Genomic DNA, 23,837 nt, shown 5'->3' with positions numbered 1-23,837 from the left:
AACAGAGCCCAAAGAGAACACGGAGGTGTTAGAGAAAACACAAACAGAGACCCGATTGTCCCCGTCTTCAGTTCAACCCCCCACAGCCCCACCTCCAGGGGTTTAAAACGGGGAGAATGAGCAACTGTCAATGGTGTTTTGTAAATACGTAGCTGTTTTCACTTCAGATGGGTTTATTCTGATGTCAGAGGGAAATGCGCCTGCTTTGCAGTCTGCGAGTGTGCGTGCCTTTCCTGTCCCATTGAGGATTGCATGGGAAAGCCATTCGCGGTGCGTCCGAGAGAGCGGCGCAATTCCCAGCTCCTTTGAGTCAGAGGTTGACAGCTGAAACAAGTGAGCAAGCTGGTGGACAGGGCAGCCCGCTGAGTGATGGCTGTTCCTTATTGGCACTTATTGACCAGAGGCAAAGCCCCCCTACAGTGTGTCACATCTCAGCTAAATGGATTACAGGCAAGTCAGCCGGGGCCAATTGTACCACCGACTTCAACACCTCACTGAGCCCTCGTTTGATCCAAATGAATTCTGCATGACATTGCGTAACTGGAGCGCAATGAAACATCACTTAAAATATGATCTGATAAGACCCACATAAAACAAAAACAGCTTGATAAGAGAAACATAATTGGGATGCACACAGTGATATTCAATCTGCTCGGATAATTGCATTATCCATCTAGTTTGTAAGCTGCGCACGCGTTGTGTTAAATTAGATCATGTTCCACAGGACTCATAGATTTTAAGCTGTCATTTGTTGTGTTTTAATTACATACCATTTCTCTCCCATCATCAAATTAGCACCTGCACTGGGGACTCCTCCTAATGGCCTGACTTAATGATGATTACAGACAATATCGGTTTCAACTTTCAGTAAACATCTGCAGCCAACCCGCTGAATAAATCACAGCCCAGATAAATCAATACGCTTAGAGTCGAGCAGCGGAAGAAGTGATCACACCGATGGTCTTGGGATTCTTTTACTTGACTGATAAACAAAGGCTCTTGACTGCTCAAAGGGGCCCTACACAGCAGAGGGTTGTTTCATCCTTCGATGGTGGGGGTTTGTGGGCACAGCGAGGACCATCTTCTCCGATGTTAAGCATACCCTTGGGGGTTGGAGAGGCGACGACCACTTCTTTACTTTTTCACTCCGCCCATTCTCTGTCCTAACCCCCCTACCTCTCTCTGGCTGGCTTTCTCCTCGCCCTTTTGTCGGCAGATTACTGGGGGTTTAGAGACGCACACACTGATCCCTCCCTCCCCTATCGGAACCACACAGGGGGTTAAGACCGGAGCACAGAGGGGAGACCTTTGCACAATGATCTGAATTACAGAGGCTTTTCTATGTAAGGCCACTTATATTCCCCCCATTTGCTTTGCTCAGAAATCACCACAGAGCGCCATTCAGTGCTCGTGGTTTTTCCCAGCAGGAACCTTGGGATATGTGCCAAAACCCAGAGCAGATTTCCTGTACCTAAACCAACACCTACAAAGTTCAGAGAGGGAGTTTGGAACTGAAAACTCATTGTCTTTAGTTTGGTTTGAAAACAAACATGTGCGATGCTTCTTGTAATCATGCATGGTAAAAGACCAAGACAGAAAAACACCCACGGCCAACAAACAAGCCCCAGGTGAAACCGCAGTGATGTGTAACTGTAACAACACACACAGCCCACATCTTCCCTCCGTATTGTGAGAGAGCGTAAGCTGTCTCCTCCTCTACAGGTCAGAATCCATCTCTCTCTGCCTTGTCCCCTGGACAGATGCCCAGACAGCCCATCTGTCTGCACTGACCTGTGTTTGGGACCAAGGGGGGAGCCTAAGTGGTCCATGAAGGGGGTCTCTGGCATGTTGCCTGCCCGGTAATGACAGTTAAGCTGCCAGCGGCTTGCCTAACAGCTCTGGAGGTCTCTCGGTGGTACCACAATATTGATATTGTATCGGGTTGCAAATGGCTTGGCAGCCTTTTAATGAGAGCTCAGATTGATCAGGCTGTAGTGGCTCTCCCCTTTACTGTGTGTGATGCTCATTCGCTGTCCCTGCAGACCTGACCCTATGATCTGTGTCACTGAGACAGACATACTGCCCACAATCTGTAGTCACAAGCACAAGACAATCTCAAGTACAAAAGTGAAATCCTTAAAATGTCAGGAGGAATCTTAGTGGTTGCAATGAGTTGTTACTAAAATAGTCACGTGCAAAAGCTTTGGTTACCTATGTACTGCCCTTGAACTTTAAAGAGGTTCAGATTGCAGTGGTGATGAAGTTGGTTTGCAACAGCTGAAACAAAACGTAACTGTGTAAGGACTCATCAGTCTCCAAAGTCATCAAATACTACTGGCTGTTGACTTTACAAGAACATAATTGAAACTTGAAAGCGATTTGGAGTTTTAAAAAATCTTTCAGTTTCAGTCTGTCATAATAAAAAGATCAAGTATATTCTCAATAATTTATCAGCCGTACACACAGAAAGGTGCTTTAAGCATATCAAACAGTTAAGAGAAATAACAACAAAGTGAGGAAAGTAACACTTTAAAGAAAAAATATTCAAACAAAATTTATTCTGACGCAAGCACCACCCGCGCACATGCAAACTGAACTAACTGAATCATCCACCCACACACAGGAGAGAGAAAACAACATCTCTTTGCTTTGTGCTGAAGTTCTCTGTAGGATCACTAACTGGACACAGGAGGTAAGTGAAGTTCAAATAAACAGAAAGAGAAGTAATGGATAAAAGACAAATATATTCAAACCACCTGCCTGTCACCCTCTTTAATGGTACTTCACCTCCTCCTCCTCTTTACCTGCCTCCACAGGCTCATGTCAAGGTCACAGCAGTGGTCTCTGAGATGTCACTCTCTCCTATTAGCCCCCCATTAGGTTTCTGTCAGACAGGCAGCCAGATGTCGGCCTCCTCCCTGTGTTGTGATCATGACCCCCCCTTCAGCCCCTGGACCTCTCCTGGGAGTATGGAGGTGGAAATGAAACCCTGCCCAGTACTCGGGGGAGAGCACATTGTGATTACTTTTCAGTGCGCCTGTACCACTGAAGCCGTTCCAGCACTGCGCCGCCGATTGGTCACACTGAAATGTAACGGGGAAAATTCAAGAACTGCATTTGCTTGAAACGGGTACATGTTGTGATTATGTCCTCTTACAAAATGTTCTCCACACAACCCCGCTGGTATCCTGCTCGCCCTGTTCTTCACCTTCCTTCACCGTGTTCCCCCTCTCTCTTTTATTAAACATGAATTAGCAGCGCCTTGATCAAGTTTGGCACCCTTGCGTTGCAATTAGTGCTGTGTCAGAGCGCAGAGCGAGGCCCCATTTTACAAATAGTGTAATTACTGCAACAGCGGCCAGCTGACCTCAATTGAACCCCCACCCCCACCTTCCTGCACCTTCAAACCTTCATTTTGCACCTTCCTATCAGCTCAAAAGGAAAATTAAGCATCAGGCAGGAGGGGGGGTGTAGCCAGATTATCAACCACCGGGTGGGTGAGGTAGGGGGGGGTTTAATAACCTTTTACTGTGGATCGCACCGAGCGAGAAGGTCAATCAGATTCATGAGAGAAGCGTCGTGGATGCATGTCTGCACTTAATGAGCGTCGTATAGCGCCAAGATGGCTGTTGTGCTCTCCTGCGTGTGAAGAAGAAACGCATAAAAAATAAATGGGGAGTCCAGCCAATTCAAGACACACATAAAATGCCCAGTAAATTCACGGTGTAAGCAGACAAGAGGGATGGAGATACACGGTCTCGGCCTATGGAGGAGACTCTTTTACTGCGGCAGAGAAACAATTAATTATCTCTACATTGTAGTTAAGGGAGGGTAAGACGTTACAAGGAAAATATATGAGGCTTCAACCGGAATAATATATCTCCACCAGATGCCATTCAGTCTCTGCAGTGTGGGCAGTGATGACAGGCTTGTTGCCATTCTGTGTTTGGTAAGCTCCTTGTTAAATATGTTTTTTAAAAAGCTATTAAAGCAATTATCGGAACGGCAGGAGAGCTGGGGATCGGTAGAGAAGAAATACTTTTTTGGAAGTCAGATGAGACCTCTTTTCAGCACCGTCGCCCCAGATAGCTTAAGTTTGCCGAGTGGTTATGTAAGTGGGCAGAGAGATTTTTTTTCAAATGTAGAGACGCACACACAAATACACGCTTTCTTCTTAGCCTGCTACTTCTTTACAAATAGAGAGCCGACTTCCCAGCCAGCCGAAGGGAGCTGACACACAGCAAAAGAATGAGCTGCTTCAGAGTTGTTACTATAAAGCTTGGTCGGAGTGCTGAGTGCCTCTCTGTGTGTGGCGCCGCAGGTTGGCACGCTCACAGGGGGCTTTATTGGGGTGCCGTCCTGAGCGCCAGGCAGCGTGCCCGATGTTGACAAAGCCTGGTATCGCCTGCTGTCAGCCCATTCTGTGTGCACCCGGCGGAAAGAATCAATTAAGCCGAGCTCACAACAGTGCACTTTAATATTTGACTTCTAATCAGTGGGCAGAAGGCAAGCCGGGGCATGAAAGCAAGCTGGCAGTTCCTGTCTCGCTGATGTGGAAAATGAGGGTCAGGAAAATGCTCCCAGAGCTCTGCAATGTGCAACATGTTCAACAGAGAACATGTGAGGAATCAGTCTGAGGGAGACATTGCCCCCGACAACAGGCCGATCTCACTAAGTGTTTGGGGAAAATATCCCTTCGTCACTCACAAGAAATCAAAAGCATCTTATGCAACAAGCTGCAAGGAATGGAGAAGAAACAGGCTGGTCGTAAACAACCGGAGCTCTGTGGAGGGGACAGTGGTTTAAAAGAAGAAAATGGAATTGATGAGGTCTTCTCTCGGCAGATGAACTGCTCCTTTGAAGAGTTTTTCTTGAAGACTTTTGGGGTTTATTCCGCACTGCCGAAGGCCCGCAAGAAGAGGAGAAAAAAGGGAGAGGTAAATGCTGTCCTCACGGTTTTGAAGTGGAGCGGGGTCCTCAAACAGAATATTTCAACAAAGACATATCATTCACCTGCCTGCTCTTGCGAGTTTCAAAAAGACAAGAAGGAAAATCACAGTTGTGCTCCGTGAGGAGAACAGCTACATGGTCAGACATGTTTTGTCTTTTTCCACAAACAAAACCCTCAACTATCAGAGCTATATTAGGAGCTGTCTGTAGCGCCGTTGTTTGTTAATCAAAGAGAAGAGTTAATTACAGTCGTGCATACTGATGTTTTCGCAAGTGATAATGAGTCAGCTGTGCACAGCTGTGTACATAATATGCCCACATGTGCGGAGAGCTGCTTCATCTGCTGCCATCCAACTGTTCACACAGGACGCCCCGATCGCAGCCAGCAACACGAGCATGTTACTGGTAAACAGCCAGCAGGACAGTGGTAAGTGGCCACGTGTCCGCATCGTGCAGATTTATTGCCTTTTTCAAAACAGTGTTAGCACAAATGCATTTTCAATTTTTCTAAAAACTCATTGCTCACTAAAAACTTCTTATCCAAACATAAAACTCATGTTTACCTGTTCGGTGGGGACATGAGGATAGCCCAAAGCCACTTTTGCCGTTGTTATTGATTTAAAAATGCAGCGTTTATAGCTTTCTTGTTAATTCTAATGAAATCTCTATGCATCGACCATTTCACTCTGTTTTCCCTCCTCTTCATAATTACCATTTGGACTGACGACCACTGAGGGGGCATCTGCTGTGTCCACACAACATAACACCCTCAACTTTCTTTTGATCATCAGTTCTATCTCAGCGGGGCCAAAAAGAACCATTATTTTCTTCATGCAGAATGAGATGCTAATCACTGGCAGGTGGATCAAATGAAGAGATGTGGGTTTGAGACAGACTGAAGCAGTGTGATGTGATGCGAGTTGCCTCTGGAGGTAACATATCTTTCCCCCGCAGTAAATAAACCAGCGCTGTAAACAGTAGCACGCTGCGTTTGTTTCCTCCGAGGTCGGTAGAATCCATGGTAACAGGGAATAATTATCAGAATTTAGTCTGTGATACCCAGACAGGTTGAAAGGTAGATAAATAGGTAGATATGCAAAATGCTCTGCGTAATCAGGCACTTTGCTCCCATAGGAAAAACAAATACAGAAACCTACAGCAACATAACAGAAAGGTGCATCCGTCCACACATGCGAGTCAACTCTCCTTATGTGAGAGAGAAATCAGAGGGCAGAATGAGGACCTTACCTTCCTCTCCTTTCTAAACAAGCTGCCTCTGATGTGCTCTTCTCCCACAGAGATCAGCCTTCGACTGCCAAGTTCTGTAAGCAAACACACAGTGGATGAAGACTTGGAATATGTGCAACTTCCACTTAGGAGCTCAAACTGTTTCATATCTAAATCTATGAATATTGTACGCATTCTGCGTCTTCCCTGCCTGATGCTGGCCTATATTCTCTCTGTCCTCCCTAACAAACACCATAAGCCTTTCCTGAGTCCCGATGCCACTCCCTCCCACTCACCCCTGAGGATGATGACACATCTGTTTTAGGACACTGACAAACTGTAGGAAGTGGAGATAAACAACCACATAAGTCATGTTAGTCCACATGGTATTCTGCACAAGGTAAAAATCCATATTTGACTGATGTTGGAACGCCTGAGGGAACAGGCGGCAGTTCAGGAGGTGGTTTAATTATACATGTGCCAGAAATAGAGTAAAAATTGCTACATTTTCAACATAATTACTTCTCACCCTGCAGAACATTTTTAGCGATGGTAATAATAATTAGTTTCTGTTTGTAAAGCTGTGTAAGCACTGCTCATTTCAGTCAGGGCAGACAAGTAAATCCTTATTCTGCTTCAAGAGGCACAGAAAACTAGCTGTTTTCTCCCAGCTCTTTCCACCACAGTCTCCCTCTAGTCGGGATCTTTTAAGCAACAGTGCCTTGTTCTGTGTCTGCCTGTGAAGACATGTTGACAGCAGTGGAGCTGTCTGATCTGATCCATGTTCTGATCGGACAGATGTCAGTGTAAACATCTGAGCCTAGTCAAACCATCTTTGACATCTCTATAACCACTCTGAGAGATCTTGGCCTTCATCTCCCTCTACTGATGGATATGCCGTATGTAGTCTTTGGTGAAACCGGCTTTCACCAAACAACGTGGCTATGCACACACAAATGCCATCGTTTGGTATGTGCTAAGAATACACTGGAGGACCTTATAAGCTCAAGTGCATCTCACCGTCGAGGCACGTCCCCGACCCCAGCTGCTCTCTGCCCGATCAGCTCTGCCAGCCACTCATGGGCATCAAAGAGTGGTGGGGCCGGACACCTGTGCCCGTCTGTTCATCTGGAGAAATATAAAAGCCTTAGACATCTGTCAAGGCCTCCTTCTCACTGTGAAGCATATTCATAGATAGCTTAACACATTTGAAGCCTTGCACACAGCATGCAGGAGGAATTTCAGCTGTGCGACTACAGCACAAACCAGGAGAGACATCATTTGTTTTGACAGGATTCTATTTGGCCAAAGATGACATCCAAATAAACCTGCAGCATTCAGCAGACACCTCAGGCTGCAAATGGCAAAAGTGATTTACTTTCCCTTTCTCTCGCTAAAACAAAAGGAGTGACAGATTTAATATAAAAAAGCGGAGAGAGGGGGGAGGAAGAAGGGAGCTGGATTGGAAAAGGCTGTGGGTGACAAGGCAGTGTGACAAGCGTGGAGCAACTGAGAGAAAATGCGACACCTGGCCTTGTCCTTGATGTGAATAAGACGATGATACATCAAAAAGAGACAGGGCGGAAAGACGGCTATTACCCAGGCGGGGAGGAAGATGAAGAGGAGGAAGAGGAGAAAGTGACTATTTTTAGCAGATGAGTAAAAATATGCCACGGGTTCATTTAATATTCCTTGCCATAGAGCTCTCCTTTGTTAATGAATCATGTTTTATTAGTTCCTGTCCTTGGCAGGGTTGTAATGGCATTTCGAAAGCATTCCAGCAACAGGATCTTGTTCCCACGTCGAAAAAAAGAGCAATCAGGCCACTCCATCCTCCTCCGACAGAGATAAGATTGAATGTCTGTCGATCATGATGAGGTTTGACCGGGAGGGTAAATGAGTGCTGTGTGAGGCCGTGTTTTCGTTGATTGGCTGCATTCTCCCCGTCTGGCAGGAGGCTGATTGATTTCAGGGGGCTGAAACCCCGGCTCTGCCCCCGATTGATCCCTCATCCCCAGCTCCGTCTCTGCCCCAATTAAGAGTTCACTAAGCCGGCACTATGGACCACTCCTAATGAATACCACTTTCCTGCCAACGTCTCAATGTTGCATTCATAACGCTCACCGTCTCCAATGCGTTCCCTCTTCATTACTCACTTTTGTCTACTGCTGCTCAGTTCCAGGAGAATGTAATGCTCAGCCGCACCCGAACAATATCGCTCGTATTGGTAATCAGGTCGTTTTTTGGGGACGGGACATCAAAGTTAGTAAAGGAATCCCACAGTTCATTAAACATAAGCTTGAGGTAGACAGTTCAAATCCCTGTACATGGCTGAGAATCAATTGCTTCACCAGCGGCCAGATTTTGAGGATGAGAATGAATTGGGCTACTTTGGATGCAGAAAATGTGTCTGAGAGTCGGGCGAGGAAGATTAAAAGATTCATTCGATCAGAGTTTGATCAAACACAGCGGAGTGTGTGAGAGTAGACGACGTGAGAGAAACAGAAATCCAGGCGTAAGAGCCAAAAAGCTGTCTGACTCAGAATCTATTTAATTGCCAGGTAACTAATACAGATACAAGGAGTCTGCCAGTCTTCCTGTCTCTCTCCGGAGCTATTGCCACATTAATCTCTTGATCTGCCCACCTTCAGGGTGAAGTCAGAAAAAAGAAGAATTTCAGAAACAGGTCACTAGTGCCCCGATGCACCCGGCCTTAAACTCGTAATCCCACTGCTTTGGTGGAGTGAGAAAATCCAATTTCAGAGATCTGTAATACCATAAACCTTATTAGGCACAACAATAGCTGCTACACCCTGAGGGAGAGGCATGAAGGAGGGAGGGGGGGACACGAGCGGCGGGGGGGGTGGGTAACTGCAGTTTTGACCAGGCCAAAACACAAGGATTGAGAAAGGGTGACGAAGGCAGAAATAAAGATTAAGGTAGAGCCGGAGTGAAACAAATCGGAGAAATTAAGAAGACAGAAGTGTTCTGGCACGGATGCACTTCTGGTAAGTTACCATGACGAAGTACAACGTGATGAAACGGAGACACGCTGAGATTCACGGGGTACAATTTTCAACTTGCCAGTCACAGCGCACTGCTGATAATTCTTCTCCGCTGTTTCGGTGCTCCTACATTTTTCATTGTTCTTCTTTTTGTTTCATTTGTTTCTCTTCTCGCTTTATAAGCCTGAACAGAGCAGACGGCTTCGGCCGATGTTTTGTATATTTGAAAAGAATTCCAGCACAGAAAATAATCTGTTTATATTTGGTTTGTACCACCACCGCTACATCCTGCATTCATTTAATCGTAACATCAATGGGCCACTTAAACTGCTGTTATCAGAGTGCTCTCATTGATTGTTTTCCTAAATCCAGGAGAGTGGGGTGTGTCTGTTTGTTTGGCCTCACTAATGCACACCATCTCAGCACGCACCTCACTGAGAACCAATGGCGAGCAGCAGTGGACACGGGGTCATAAAAGACAGCACAGAAGGAGTTTAAAGCATATTGATCAATAAAAACACTTAAAATCCACATGTGAGGAACTCAGGTGGTTCGAGATACAGATGACAGTAATAATGGCGATAATTACACCCGTTGTGAGAGGACTTTGCTTATCAGACAAATATAAACTCTGCTTTGAACTGAAGTCAGATTTCGGCTGTGCTCCAAAATCTCCCAATCACTGCTCTTAGCAACGGCAGTTAATTCTGTCATAAATTATTCACAACTGTAACAAAACTGTTGCAAAAGGACACAGATAACCCCGGGATCTAAAAGCTGATTAGAAGAGGAGATTGGATCCTGGATTTCATACCAAAATTGAGAATATAGAAGGGCTTTAGTGACATCTCTGCCGTTTGGTATTGCAAGTGAGAAGAGGCCTTTATCCGCCGTATCTCCTGAGACGGATGGGGCAGTGAAGCCTGTACTCTGTGGCCTGCAGGGTATAATTACATTTCCCCATGGGGCACCTCCGCTGCTTCAGCTCAGACGTATAGAGGGAAGAGATTGAAATCTGATTGAACTCGCACACCGCAGTCCAATAGCTGTTCACACGTGGGGATCACACTGTGTACAGAGAAACAGGACATACAAACACACACACACACAATCACATGCACTTCTAAACACCTGGCAACGTGCTTCTCCTTATTTGCTCCTATCAGCCGTAACCTGCTCTGCGCTCTCCGCACACTGTTGAGAGGAGTGTTTGATAGGTGGAGTCAAAGCGCCCCTGTGCCTCGCTATCATTAGAGCTGAGAGCAGCAGCAGCAGCAGCGAGATTTACACACTGATGTCTGATGCCGTCTCATCGCAGGACCTGTTAAAAGCAGCTCATACATAGGCCTACAGATGAACAGGGACTCAGCATGCCAGTTCTACCCACTGTCAGGATACTTCTAACGTGTGTTGGAGTTATGTTCCCAAGTTTTAAGATAAAATGCATGAATAAATGTAATCAGGATTAGTGTGTGACTACTTACTTAATGTATGAGAATGCATTTCAATATAGATATCTATTGAAGCAGCACAATTACATTAATCATGCACCAGAAACGCTGATAAATGACAGTATTTAATTGTTGCTAAGAGGACTTTTTGTGTTTTTTCTCCTTTTTTTTAACCAGTGACATATAATGTATGAGCACCCGGAAACTCAGCTATCTTTATTTTTGGAGTAAAGACTTGTGAGGGTATTTGGCAGAATGATATGCAATACGATTAAGTCAAGACGTATTGAAATATCTCTTTCCGTCAGCTTTTATGGGATCTTCTCTTTTTCAGTGCTTCAACTGTTCTACCGGGGAAAAGAATATATCGTCACGACTATTTCAGTCTTTCTTAGACTGCTGTTATCTGTTATCGTTAAACAAAAAATGTGAATCAATAGTGGAGGGGAGCAGGTGGAGGAAGCAGCTCTGAAAGGGGCTGAATGATGCGAATGGGAGACATTAGCTGTAGGGCCCTCTGGACCAACCTCGCTGTGTCTAACCACAAAAGGTCAAGTCGGCGGTGAGGGGAACATAGAGCCATGTCACCTTGGCTGCTGCTGTCACCGATATCTGCCACCTGTCACCGCGCTGCTGCCCGACCAGAAATGCGTCGACAATGGCTTTGTCGATAGCACTTCCTCCTGAGGGTGGCGATGGGGGAACATGTCCTCTGCTTTCATCAACAGCTTTCATCAACAGCTTCGGCGTGCGGCATTAGCATACAATACATATTCATGGCGGAGTCTCCCTCCGTCTGCATCGCCAGCCCTCATGCACATTTTCCAGCAATTTTTTTTTACAAACGGAATGTCAAGCGCCCCATTTTCGAGTCCCACATGGCCTCTAATGTATTCCATGCACGGCTGCTGAAAACAACATCAACAGGTCTCAAGGTCGTTACTCCCAAGGATTGTGTGTGTGTGTGTGTTTTTTGTGTGTGTCAGAAAGAGTCTGTGAACAAGATTGAAAAAAAGATGCGGGAGAAATAAAATGGTTAAAAGCTGTAATAAGGGTGTTTAAGTATGTGTGTGTGTGTTGAGCATAAATTCATGCAGGGTGAGTGCACCAATTGTATTTTTGGTTAATGCAGTGGAAATAAGTGACTGTGATTTTGGTGCACTTCCCAATACTTTAGTGACGGTAACCATGCATTTAGGCTTACTGTGTGAATATAAATCAAAACATTATTTAGATACGGGTGTGCGCATGTGGGTGTAAGCGTGTGTATGAGTGTAAGTGTGTACGTGTGTGTGTGTGTGTGTGTGTGTGTGTGTGTGTGTGTGTGTGTGTGTGTGTGTGTGTGTGTGCAGTCTCCACATGCCCTGGGACTGGCTGACAGGTAGACTAAGCAGGTGCATCTTCCTCCAGTCCACTGGCCTCTCAGTGAGAAAATAGGCCAGTTGATTTGGGGGTTTGAGCTTCATGGCAGAGTGCGCTGTGATAAATAATGAATGCTTAAAGAACATATCTCTGAATATCTTCTTTACTTTCCACCCATCCCTCCATCTTTGCATTCTTTCATCCATCCAGCCATATCGCTACAAACAGCAAGGGGCGTTCAGCTGTCTCCATCATAAATATTTTAGCCTGTAGGTCAGTTTTCGCCCCCCTTCATCCGCTCTGCTGCTCTTAACAGCCGCTTGTTGATGACACAGCCTTTGACCCATAAAGAGATTGACAAAACACTGATAGTGAGTACATTGACTTGGCTTCATAGGCTAAAGCCGTGCCGGCTGCACAGTATAGCAGCAGCTGCAACTGTTCAAATGGCGACTCCTGAATGAACGCTGTGTGCCGGATTCCTCTTGGAGCTCTACGTTAAGGTGCTCTTAAGGTAAACAATCCAAAACTGAGACGGTCCTGCCTTTTAAAAAAGTAATATTTTCACCGTTTTTGTTGTTGCTCTTATTTTAAACAGACACAAATATTCAGCAACAGTAAGGATTTTATTCGGCTGAGTAAAAACAAAGCAATGCTGAGACAATGAATGTTCCATATTTCAAAACACCACAGGCTGTGAAACAGGAAGACAAAGAGAACTAATCACAAATTGGATTCAACACCACACCTAAAAGCTGTGAAATCTGCACTGGCTACTTTCAGAAAATGGATTTTGAACACAATGTAATGTAACGCCCCACTAAAGGATGCTACTGTGTACAAACGCAAACACCCTTTATAAGTCAGGGAAAAAAAACTAATGGCGACACAGCACATGTCGACAGAGTCCAGCCTAAAACTACCAACTTGTTCCACCAGATATAGAGCAGCTTCTGTCCACACTGCTCTGACTCAAAGCCAGATACTCCTTTAAAGAGTCCAGTGCATCTGATCTCAGCATATTTCTTTAACCCTTATGAGGTGCGCCGTTAGGGACTCCATGCATAAATCTCAGAGGCGAACAGAAAGGATAGGAGCATTCAAGTGTAAACTAGGGCAAAGCTTCAGCACTGTACCCTCTAGATATGCTACTCTGGAAGCAAGTCCTGCGGAGGAACAAGCGCTCACACACTGAGGGCTACACATGCTGCTCTCTGACATCTATCGCCAACACACACACACACACACACACACACACACACACACACACACAAACACACACACACACAAATTCACACACCTGCTCTGGTCAGTCCAGTAGCATCCAGTCCAGTCCGGTCCGCTCAGATGCGGAGTGTGTGCTGACAGAGTGAGGAGCTCGTCTCACCCCCCATGCAGCCCGGCGCAGACAGCTCACTGTTATAGATGCACTGACAAGTGAAAAGAGGGAGGCGTGGTTTCACATGAGATAAATAAAAAAGGGAGGGAAAGAGGGAGGAGAAAGGCTCCCTCAATCTACAATTCAGTTTTTGCTCTCACTCCCTTTTCCAGCATGTGTCCTCTCCTCTTTTAGTTAATTCCTGCTGTCTATCGCTCCTTCTCCTTTTCCATCCTCCTCCCTGTCTGTTGTTCCTCACTGACCCACTAACTGTGTTGTTTCCTGTTCCTTCTCTCTCGCCTTGCCACATTCACCTCTTCCTCTCTTTCTCTCTAGGCTCTGATTCACGGGGCAGTAGTGTGTGTGTGTGTGTGTGTGTGTGTGTGAGAGACAGTGTAACAGGGTAGCTCCGGCCATCTGTTGGAGCCAGTGAGCTTCACCTATTCACAGTCTCATAAAGGCAGAGGCACACAGAGTGAGAAAGAAAGGAATGGGAGGGAACGAGGGATCAATCTTAATGCTGCAAGGGTGGGGAGGGAAGGCACAACCTGGCACACACACACACACCATATCTATCAGGCTGGCACCTCAGAGGCTACTCACTGGGTCCAGGCAGCACAGGGGATTTGGCTCACGCTGCACGGGCATGAGGATAGAGAGGAAACCGTCCCTCACCCAAATCAATTTATACACAAAAGGCATGTGGGTGAGTTCACACACAAGCACACTTTCACACAAATCCACAAAAGCAATTTCCTCTTTGACAAAACAAACAGGATCTATCAAGACGGATAATCCTACAAACTCAAAGAGACAAGGGGTAGGAGGACAGGCGGCAAATGTACAAACTCACAAAGAGACACACCAAAGAGAAATTATAGGCATGTTTGAGCCAGGTATTTCTCCCGAGTGCCGGTGTCACTTCCTATCCCCGACCAGGAGGTGAGGGCTTGGCGGAGGGCGGGGGCATCCATCACTGTCCGCAACAGTCGTCCCATGATGGATGCGCCTGTTTATCCCTCTCTGCAGGTTATTTAGATGCAGTCACAGCCAGAGAGATTAGTGATGGAGAACCTCTGCACCTCCACCCACCCCATCTAATCAATAACACTCTTATCTATTATCTGCATTTCGAGGTATTTCTCCATGGAAATTTGACACAGAGAGAAAGAGATTAATTGTCCAACCCCTCTCAGTGTTTTCAATTACGACGTCTGCAATGGATCATCTCCCTGTCAGCTTGGCACACTATGGTATTTGTGTCATTGCAAAGAAATGGTGCTTAAAAGAGAAAAAATCTAACAGCATTTCTCTGGCCATGACAGTCTCAAAGCAGATGCGAAACAAAGTATTCAGCGCGATGGGATTTGCATGGCATTTGAGGATATAGAAACATTTCCTGTTTTATCGTGTAGGTGCATTCAACGCTAATCCTTGAGCAAAAAGGAAAGTACTGTCATTCAAGCCAATCGGAAGCATGAGCCCTTGGTAAGAATGGATTAGCTTGTTCTAATGCTATTCGTAATCATCTTAAAATACTCATACTGCTGGAAAATGTATTTATTTCTCCGCTGTATGCATATCAGATGATGTCTGAGATTCAGAGACCGCTTACATAAAGGAGCCATCTAGCTGTTCTGACATGCTGGATTACAGACAATGCTCCAGAGACGGCCATGTTTTCTGAGCAGTGCCGACATGCCAACACAGCAGCCCAGTGACATCACTTTAGGACATGGTTTATTCATGCTCCCACTCTGCCTCGCCCGCTCTCACGCACATTTAAGCTGTGTCATGCCTTAACTGTAATTGGGTTCAGAGCAAAAGACGTACCCTCCATATTAACTAACTTTTTTCTTTTACTCCATTGAATGCCATTTACTCACATGTAAATATGCATATGTCTAGAGGAAAGTATGTGAACAGGTGTATGCAAGCGTGTATGAATGTAAATGTGTGAAATCAACCCTCTGTTTCGTTCGACCTACGATGAAATAGGAACTGTATGAGCCATTGCTTTGTTATCAGCTTTAATATAACTTTAATATACAGTATATTTCTGCTTAGATTTTAATTTGTATTCATTTCTTTCATTTTGTATTTCAGTTACATTTGAGTTTTTAATGATTTCATACTGTATGTAAAAATATGAGTTCTGTTTAACGAAAAAAGCCAAGAAATAAAAAGTATTAAAAGATATTTATTTATATATTTATGAACCAACTAACGTAAAGTCTTCGTATTTGAACAACAAGAGTTATAACTTCTAACCCCACTGGCTTCCAGGAAAGAAAGACGAAGAACAATAAAACAAGATGCTCACGAAGAATACACCTTTATTTGTATTTTCTGTTTCCGGTCTCATTGGACACAAAGTGAGGAAGGCCTTGTGTGGGATAGTGGCGAGGCAGCTGCATAAACAACTATGAATGATTTCTATTCTGATAATGCAGAAATACAGCGAAGCACTATCCCGCTGAGATCTTGTCCTTGGCTGGGATTGCGCTTATACAAATTTTTTTTTTTTCCTTTTCTGCACAGTCTGTTCCAGGCTGATAAAAATATCCCCTGTCAGCTGGTTGTATGGAGAGAGGAGGACTCCAGTACAAATGAGGAAGACCTCTGCACTGTCTCCTCGTTGTCAGCTCTCTCTTTCTCTGAAGGCACTCCAACTATTATTCTCTTGGTTTGGGCTAGTTGGTTCAAGGATGATGACACACACACACACACACACACACACACACACACACACACACACACACACACACACACACACACACACACACACACACACACACACACACACACACACACACCTAGTGATTCCCTTGGTGAATCTGTGTGCGAGTGTGTCCTATGGGGAGACAGCTCTACATCTCCATGGCTACGTTATGAAAAGAATAGACATAGAGAGAACAGACAGCCGCGGAGCTGACAATGTGGCTACTCAAGGACACAGAATTGACAGAAGTGAGGATGAGAGAAGTCCTGGCTCCATGAAACAATTGTCCTGAAAATAGCACAGCGGCTACTGCAGGTGGAATAGTAAAAGGGTCGTCTAACCTCTGGGAAGTGGCTTCAAAGGCAGACATTATAACTTGTCCTACTGCTCATCTGGTATAGACATACTACACCCATGTCCCTGGTGTGTTAAAATACAATGACCGGACCCAGCAAACACACACACACATGAACATCAGAAGATCAAACATATGTTCCAGAGACAGCTTTCTTGGCAAATTACAGATGCATATAGTCGAATGACTCTCATTCTGCAGCTGTGCTCATTGCTCCTGGATGTGTGTCTTCCTCTTGTGTTCCTGTGTTGCAGAAGGTCGCCAAAGTGCCAGGCATGCATTACCTAAATACCCCGACTTCATTACATCCTGCTAATGATGCAAACAACATATCATCCTGTCATGTCTAATGCATTCTGCTCTTATTTATTTCCTCATCCCTTTCACCGTCACATCACATGCTACCGTTCAAAACATAAATAGTTAATAAGTCAGTTACGAGCATCCATCGTTTTCCAGCAGTCGGTTCTATATCCTGAGGTGCTGCTATAATTCATTCATGAGTGTCCCACAACTCTGAATGGTACAATTAAAAAGAATAGAGGGGCTGGCAAAGTTTCTCTCATCGCAGATTTCAGATTGTATTGCCAAGCTTTTGGTCATAGAAGTTTTTCAGATTGAGGAAAGTCTAAATAATTCTCTGACTAAAAGCTCTGCAATGAATTATGAAATCTCCTAAAGAGCAACTGAGAGAAAGCCATTATCCCGGTTAATTGTAATACAGGGAGCAGATTTCCCTTCAGCACTTTCCTGAGACATTTTGCAGTGTGTGAATATTTTTCAAGTTATACAGCAACTCTGGAAGTGACAAGGACGAATGAAAGACGTAGACAGATATGCAGACAGACACAAAACAACTGAAAAATAAGAAAGGCCTATATGGCATTTGAGTATACTGTTGTATATGCATCTTAAACTGTGCTTGAGTATGTTGTGTGTAAATAAACTATACTTCAAAATGCAACTGCAGACTGCACCGCAAAAGAAAAACAAAAGAGTAAAGTCATTAGTAAAAGTGAAAATGTCTGAATCAAATTTAAATAGGTTGGTGCAGGTCCTAATCCCAAAATAAGAAATCAACAGTTCTTTTTATTCGTTTTCCTTTTTGTTTCCCAAAATAAGCTAACGTCTGAAGTGGCTAAGAGACTACTAGACGTTATCACGGCAAACAAAAGACCGCCTTTAGCTTAGTGTAAGAACAACCGGTGTTGATGTTTATAGCATTTTATTAGCTATTTGATTCTTCAACTATTCTAAGAGTGGAGTTAATATGTGAAGGTTATCCTGATGAACAACATGTTTCAATATATCTTTTTACCAGAGATCTTGTTTTCTGCAATTTCCCAAAATCCAATGTAAAAAAAAAAAAATGTTGCTTTTTGTTAAGTGAGGTCTTGCAATGCTAACTTTCGGGTTGACCTACAAAAATACTTCATCACGGCACCACTCTATAGCAAACTCGTGATAAGCAGCAATGACAACAATAGCATCACGGATGGCTCAGTTCGTTGGGTTGCCCTGGTAGCTATTTACTGAATTATAACCATGGAACTGAGTCATCTAAATAGAGCAAAGCAATACTAGATGTTATTAGCCCCACCTGTGTTCAACATATCATTGGGAACAGAAATAGTCCCTGAAGTTAAAGTTTACATGTTTTCATTTTGTTCCCAAGCTGGAGCTTTATTGACATCCCACACGGCTTGTTTAATTCCTTGCAAGTACAAAACAGTACACTACATTGATTTCTTGTTTACTCTATCTGCCAAAACAGCATGCCGTGAACACTGGAACATGGTGTGTGAGCAGATAGTAATTAGTATTGGGACACCCTGCCAGTCCCACTAATGGAGGCCATGTTGTTTGATTATCAGCCAGCAGGGGGAGGTGTACCTAGGCCTGAGGGGAGTATACTGCATCTTCCACTGAGCATTAGGGTTTGAAAAAACAACATTATGCATCGCTTTGAGGTGGAAAAGACAATTGGAGGGATTAGGAAAATAGGGTGGTATCTGATAAATATCTCATTGTTTTCATTTGAATAGTAATGCTTAAAAACGGTCTGCTACTTTCTGGTTTTGGTTTGCTCGTTTTCCTGCACGTACTGAGCTGTTTAATCAGAATGTAGCCTTGGGAATACATTTCAGTCTTTGAAATAGTGCTTTGTTGTAATTTTTAAATGTATTTATTCATTGTTAAAAAAATTATTTCAAATAACTTTCAAATCAAGTCATGAGCAGAAGGGGACATATTATGATGTAACATTGCTGGGAAGACAGGTGAGCAACATTTACTCTCAATGATCAAACTAGTCAACTTTCTGTCTGTTAATTAATAAACATTCAAGGAATTAGTGTTAGTTAAAAAAAAATTGGAACAGGTTGGATCAGTCACATGCAAAGACACACACACACACACACACACACACACACACACACACACACACACCCATCTGTCTCTGCGCAGCAGGCTTTGCAGAGGTTGGGAAACCGTTAGCAGACCGTGGGATCCTCGGATCAAAGAGCGGCCCCCCGTCGAGGTCTGTGGTCCCGAGGAACACAAGCCGCTATGGGCCAGAGCCAGCATCAGCTAATTAACTAAACTCCCTTTGACGCCATGTTATTTGCATTACTAATGTACAGCACACTGCGTTATATCTGCCACACATATTAAATAAGAAGCACTTGTGGGTTTGTCTAACAAGGCACCCTGGTGTTTGTAGTACAAATACATTTGTAATCACTTTAAAACGTTGTGAGGGCGGCCACATGGAGGAGATAAATTACACTGGAACCAGAGTGAATTTGACAATATAACTAGATTAAGATTTGTGTGAAATTCCTCTGTGCACACGTTCGACTTTTTGGTTTTATTTTGACATGAATCTGCACAGGCATGCTTGTACTTCTGCATGCAGCAGACAGCCACAAAGGGCCCTTGCTGAAAAGACACACCTTGCCCTTTGTGAAGTCTCAAGTGCCCTCCAGTTCTGCCTTTCAATCTCAGCACTCTGGAGTGAGAGAAGGGCCTGAATTATAAATCAAGGAGCTTTAAAGCGCTATGTAGATTAGCAAGCAGCCGTGTTTGGTGTCGTCAATAATTAATTACTTGTTGGTACCAGAGTGGACCTTGCTTCTTTTTTTGTACGGCTCTCTGTATCTGCAAACAAACAGTCGCTGGCATGCAATGGGATCTGTCTGGCTGTGAGAAGGGCTGCTGATGAGTCTGCAGCAGGGGGGCATGCTTATAATGCGTGATGTCATTTTGGTGACAGCCAAGTGTCCAGAAAGATTACATAAAATCTCAACAGTGAGGATATAAGGATATGGTGTCTGTGTGGAGGTGCAGCAATAAGGTATTTAAATCAAATGCTACCTGCTGGTCATTAGTTGTGTTTGTGACAGAGAGGAGGAGAGTATGGAGACTTACTTTCTGTGGACCACAATGCAGTCTTCAATGCAACACAAAGTCAAAACAAATAAAACATGGATGTCGAGTAAAACAGAGTGGGCAGCTTGCCTTTTTACTTGATATGCCACTTTCGCTGTAACACTGTTAATTTCCCCGCTGCGGGACTAATAAAGGATTTAAGATTCTCATCAATTGTGTCGGACAGACCTTGATTGGTAACAGACCATTTATTGTGTACGAGTTAACATTTAAGATTTGATTTGGGTCGGGTAATTGAGAAAAAGTAGAAGGCATACTTTATTAATTTCTGGAGGGCGTAATTCAGCTTCACTATGTTGTTGTTTTTCACATTACACCCTTAGGCCCGATATACACCCATGCACAAACAGGACCTGTACAGATGCACTAATGAAGAGTTGTCAGAGCGAGGGGGCTGCTGGTTAGGAGCCCCGAGCAGCCAGAGGGTTGTGGGCAGAATAATCAGTGTAACGTCCTCACTGTGTGACAGGCAAATGGTAAAAACCAGCACTCTGGCAGCATATGGAGCATTTGCCAAAAGTAACGCCAGCCCGCAACAACAGAATGACACCTGTACAGCAGACTATCACAACACAGCAGACCATGAAGTCTCTCCATCGTTTCTTAAAAAATAAAAACAGAGACCTCCTCTCCTCATCTCAGCCCTCTGGCCGTCTATAGGCTGCTCAGAAACAGCCCTGTAAGCAGACTGAAGACAAGCGGGAGGATGAAATCGCATCTCCCTCTCCCCTGTGAAGAGCAGAATGATGAATTGTGTAAAATCTTGTTTGGCACCTCATATTAAAAAAAGTGAGAGATTAAGCCAGCACCGCAAGGGGCAGAAAAGAGCTGATGTAGACAGAGAAGAGGAGAGCCCATTAGAGAAATGTCTGTCTGTCTGTCTCTGTCTGCATGACACCTCGCCCTTTAATGAGCTGTCTTAAGTCAAACAGGAGAAATACCAACACAATAAATTACCGGGCTCATCGCTTCCTGTTTGCCTCCACTCAGACACGGCTGAGTAATCTTCCTATCTGGCCTAGCACCACCCAGAATGAGATTCTGTCAAATCACATTCTACAATACTTAGGTCCATTTGCATAACCACATTCGATGTTTCCAGTCAAACGCGTAACAAGTTTTTTTCTGCAGTTAATTAGATTTTGGAATTACTTTTCCAGAAAGAAAGAGAAGAAAAATAACAAGAATATTTCACTTCCCCTATATCCCCATTTCGAAGTGACAAGATTAAACTGTGTATAAGGGTAATTGCATGGCAGCGTCAGAATTAGAGCGAGAGAGAGAAGGTATTTTGCTGTTAAGGAGCTAATACTCCAATTTCAGTCTGTTTAGTATGCAGGCTCTGAACTGTTCCCTCTGACATGGCAAACCTCATTAAGATAGAGCAAACTAATTCACTTGAGGATGAAAGCTAATTCTTCATATCTTTTTTTTCTTCTTCTCAGAGATATAGAGACAAACTCAAATTGGGTCTACGGGGTACTGGCGATTGAAGGTGGGGCTCTTATCAAAACTCATTTGACTGTAGACTATAAAGAAGGACGTAACCTTAAGATACCTTTGAACTAGTGCTGTTAGAAATAGAGGAGGCTGAGCTTTTGTGCGGCTAGCCCACTCTGGACATCACTGTCAAGAGCTTGGACATCTGAGCAGTATGGGATCCTTCCACTCAAGTGTCCATTCCTGCTGATAAAGCATGGGTAACCTTTTATGAAGGAGCAGAGAGGAGGGAAGGAATGAAGGATAGAGGAAATGCCGATGCTGGGCCAGCAATGGGCAGAAATCCATTAACCAAGCACTCAGCATGGGATATGGCATTTACAGAGAGCAGCCAAATGCCATGGCAATTAATCAGGGTGTTGAATGCCAGCTGTATCAATACCCCATGCACAGGGTCATGAGCACACAGAAAAAAGGGCACACAAGCCTCTCAAAATAGAACTATAGTTTTCTCTGTTTTCAAGAAAAACATTATTTGGATAGAGCACTTTGGATTGTATCTTAACTTAAAGTGGACCTATCATGCTATATTTGAATAATATATTGTAGGGCCATACCTATATAAAACATGTCTGTGAAGTTTTTTTTTCAGAATACCAAACAGATCATTCATTTTAGCCATGCCTCATTTCGCTCCATTTGCTCTTTTCCAGCCCTGTTTTTGCAAGGGCTGATTCTGTGAGAAGTCTTCTTCGCTGCTTTTGTGGCAGACTACAGCGCCACCTACAGGCCTGGCATATGTACTACAGCGTCTCCAGCGTTTTCGAGCGGCAATGGCTGGCCGTGGCCCAACCACCCATTCCCCTGATAGGGGAGAGTTGCCCATATAGGCGGAGCACCCCTTTTCTGACGTCAGAAAAATTCAAATCTGTATCAGCTCCGTTGCAGCCCCGTTTTTAGAGATTTGGGTACGGAGGAAAAGAGAGAATGTTGTGTTTTCTGACACTTGGTGAGTTCCCTGGCACACATATCGGGGACACATATTCATGTATAAAAGACGTACAAAAGTGCATTTTGCATGATAGGTCCCCTTTAATATAACTTCAATGTCTCAAACTAGGACACACACAGAGGAATGGAATGAATACATCGCTTACACACTGTCACAGACTAAGGCCTGGGAGATGGCACACATTTTACTCTGCAGGGAGTTGCAAATTGCTTTTGAATAACCAAGGTCTAATTGACAGGAAAAGGATGCTCTGTCACTTCGCTGGTGCGGCTGTCATTAACAAATTTTTTCATTTTGTACGTGCTCCGAGTCATTATTGTTTTGTTGGCCCCGATCCCTCCCCGGTGCAGTGAATATGTTTTAAAATGGTTGTGAGCAGAATGTTGTTATCTACACAACGCTCCCCGAGGGGAACAAAACACAAGAACAATTGGCTCATTAGAGGCAGTAACACTTCAAACCACAATATGGCTCGAACACACTCGGAGGAGAGGCGAAGTCAGCGTGTGAAGAGCACAGATGGATGGATAGGAGAGACTCGGGGGGGTGGGGGAGACAAAAGAGACACCAACATAGGAGAATCAACCTTGTGTGTGTGCAAGAGAAATCTACTGCAGAGGTGTGGTGACACGAGGCTAAAGAGTGATGGGTGACACATAATTAGATTACAGTAATCTCATCATAGCATGTACTACCTGCAACAACATACTGTATGCTTATACCATACAGTATTGGATTACCTTGGTATATTTACTCAAGCATAACACTTAATTACAAGGACTAGTACAAACTCAAGCTACTTTGCTCAAGTGATTCTATGCGGATTCAGACAAATATTGTACTTTTTACTCTGCTACATGTGTCTGATAGCTTTAGTAATTTTTTGTATTACAATGTTCATCCCCTTCATACCCACTGGAACTGTATAGATTAATATGTAGTATGGACTTGGGACATGTAGAATGTTAAATTGTGTAAATAAGAATATACATAAATAAACTTGAGTGAGACTGGTATTTTTACTCAGGGTTCTTTTTCTTTGGGCAGCACTACACTTCTACTCTTTTCTTTTCAAACAAATGTTTCTGACATTTGTAGTTATTGTCTAAGAGTTGTCATATAGGATCATTCAAGCAAAACTAAATAATTGTATGTAGGATTGATATATCATGACTCAATTCTAACACCTTGACTGCCAAATAGGCTACACCGAAGCGTAAAAGATGTTGATACAGAATTTCATGGAAGTGTCGTGTCACCCTCCGCGTTAGGTATGGAGGCTCTCGGTCGAGGTCACCTCCTCGTGCCTATCAATAATTACTTTCCCTACCTTGCACAGGGCATACCTCTGCAGGTTGTTTGCTGGAGACTTTGATCTGCATCAGAGCAGGGAGCTGTTTCACGTACAGGATCATCTATAAAAAGATAACTTCATGAGAGTGATAGGACCTTACTTGAGATCCCATTACTGAGACACAGATTCCC

At 44.1% G+C, this 23,837-nt stretch overlaps 1 protein-coding gene across 1 annotated transcript in view; it reads right to left on the bottom strand.

The window, feature by feature from the left end:
- LOC104966451 (extracellular sulfatase Sulf-2) overlaps nucleotides 1-13,408 on the bottom strand; it is a 48,791-nt gene extending 35,383 nt beyond the window's left edge. Inside the window, exon 1 of the mRNA XM_010795637.1 lies at nucleotides 13,296-13,408. The gene's annotated coding sequence lies outside the window, so the exon portion shown is untranslated. The remainder of the gene's footprint in view (nucleotides 1-13,295) is intronic.
- Between the last annotated feature and the right edge of the window lie 10,429 nt (nucleotides 13,409-23,837).

Source organism: Notothenia coriiceps, unplaced genomic scaffold (assembly GCF_000735185.1).
Source record: "Notothenia coriiceps isolate Sejong01 unplaced genomic scaffold, NC01 NC01_scaffold00037246, whole genome shotgun sequence".
Taxonomy (NCBI): domain Eukaryota; kingdom Metazoa; phylum Chordata; class Actinopteri; order Perciformes; family Nototheniidae; genus Notothenia; species Notothenia coriiceps.
Note: the sequence above shows the minus strand (reverse complement) of the source record. Positions and strands in the feature narration are given on the sequence as shown.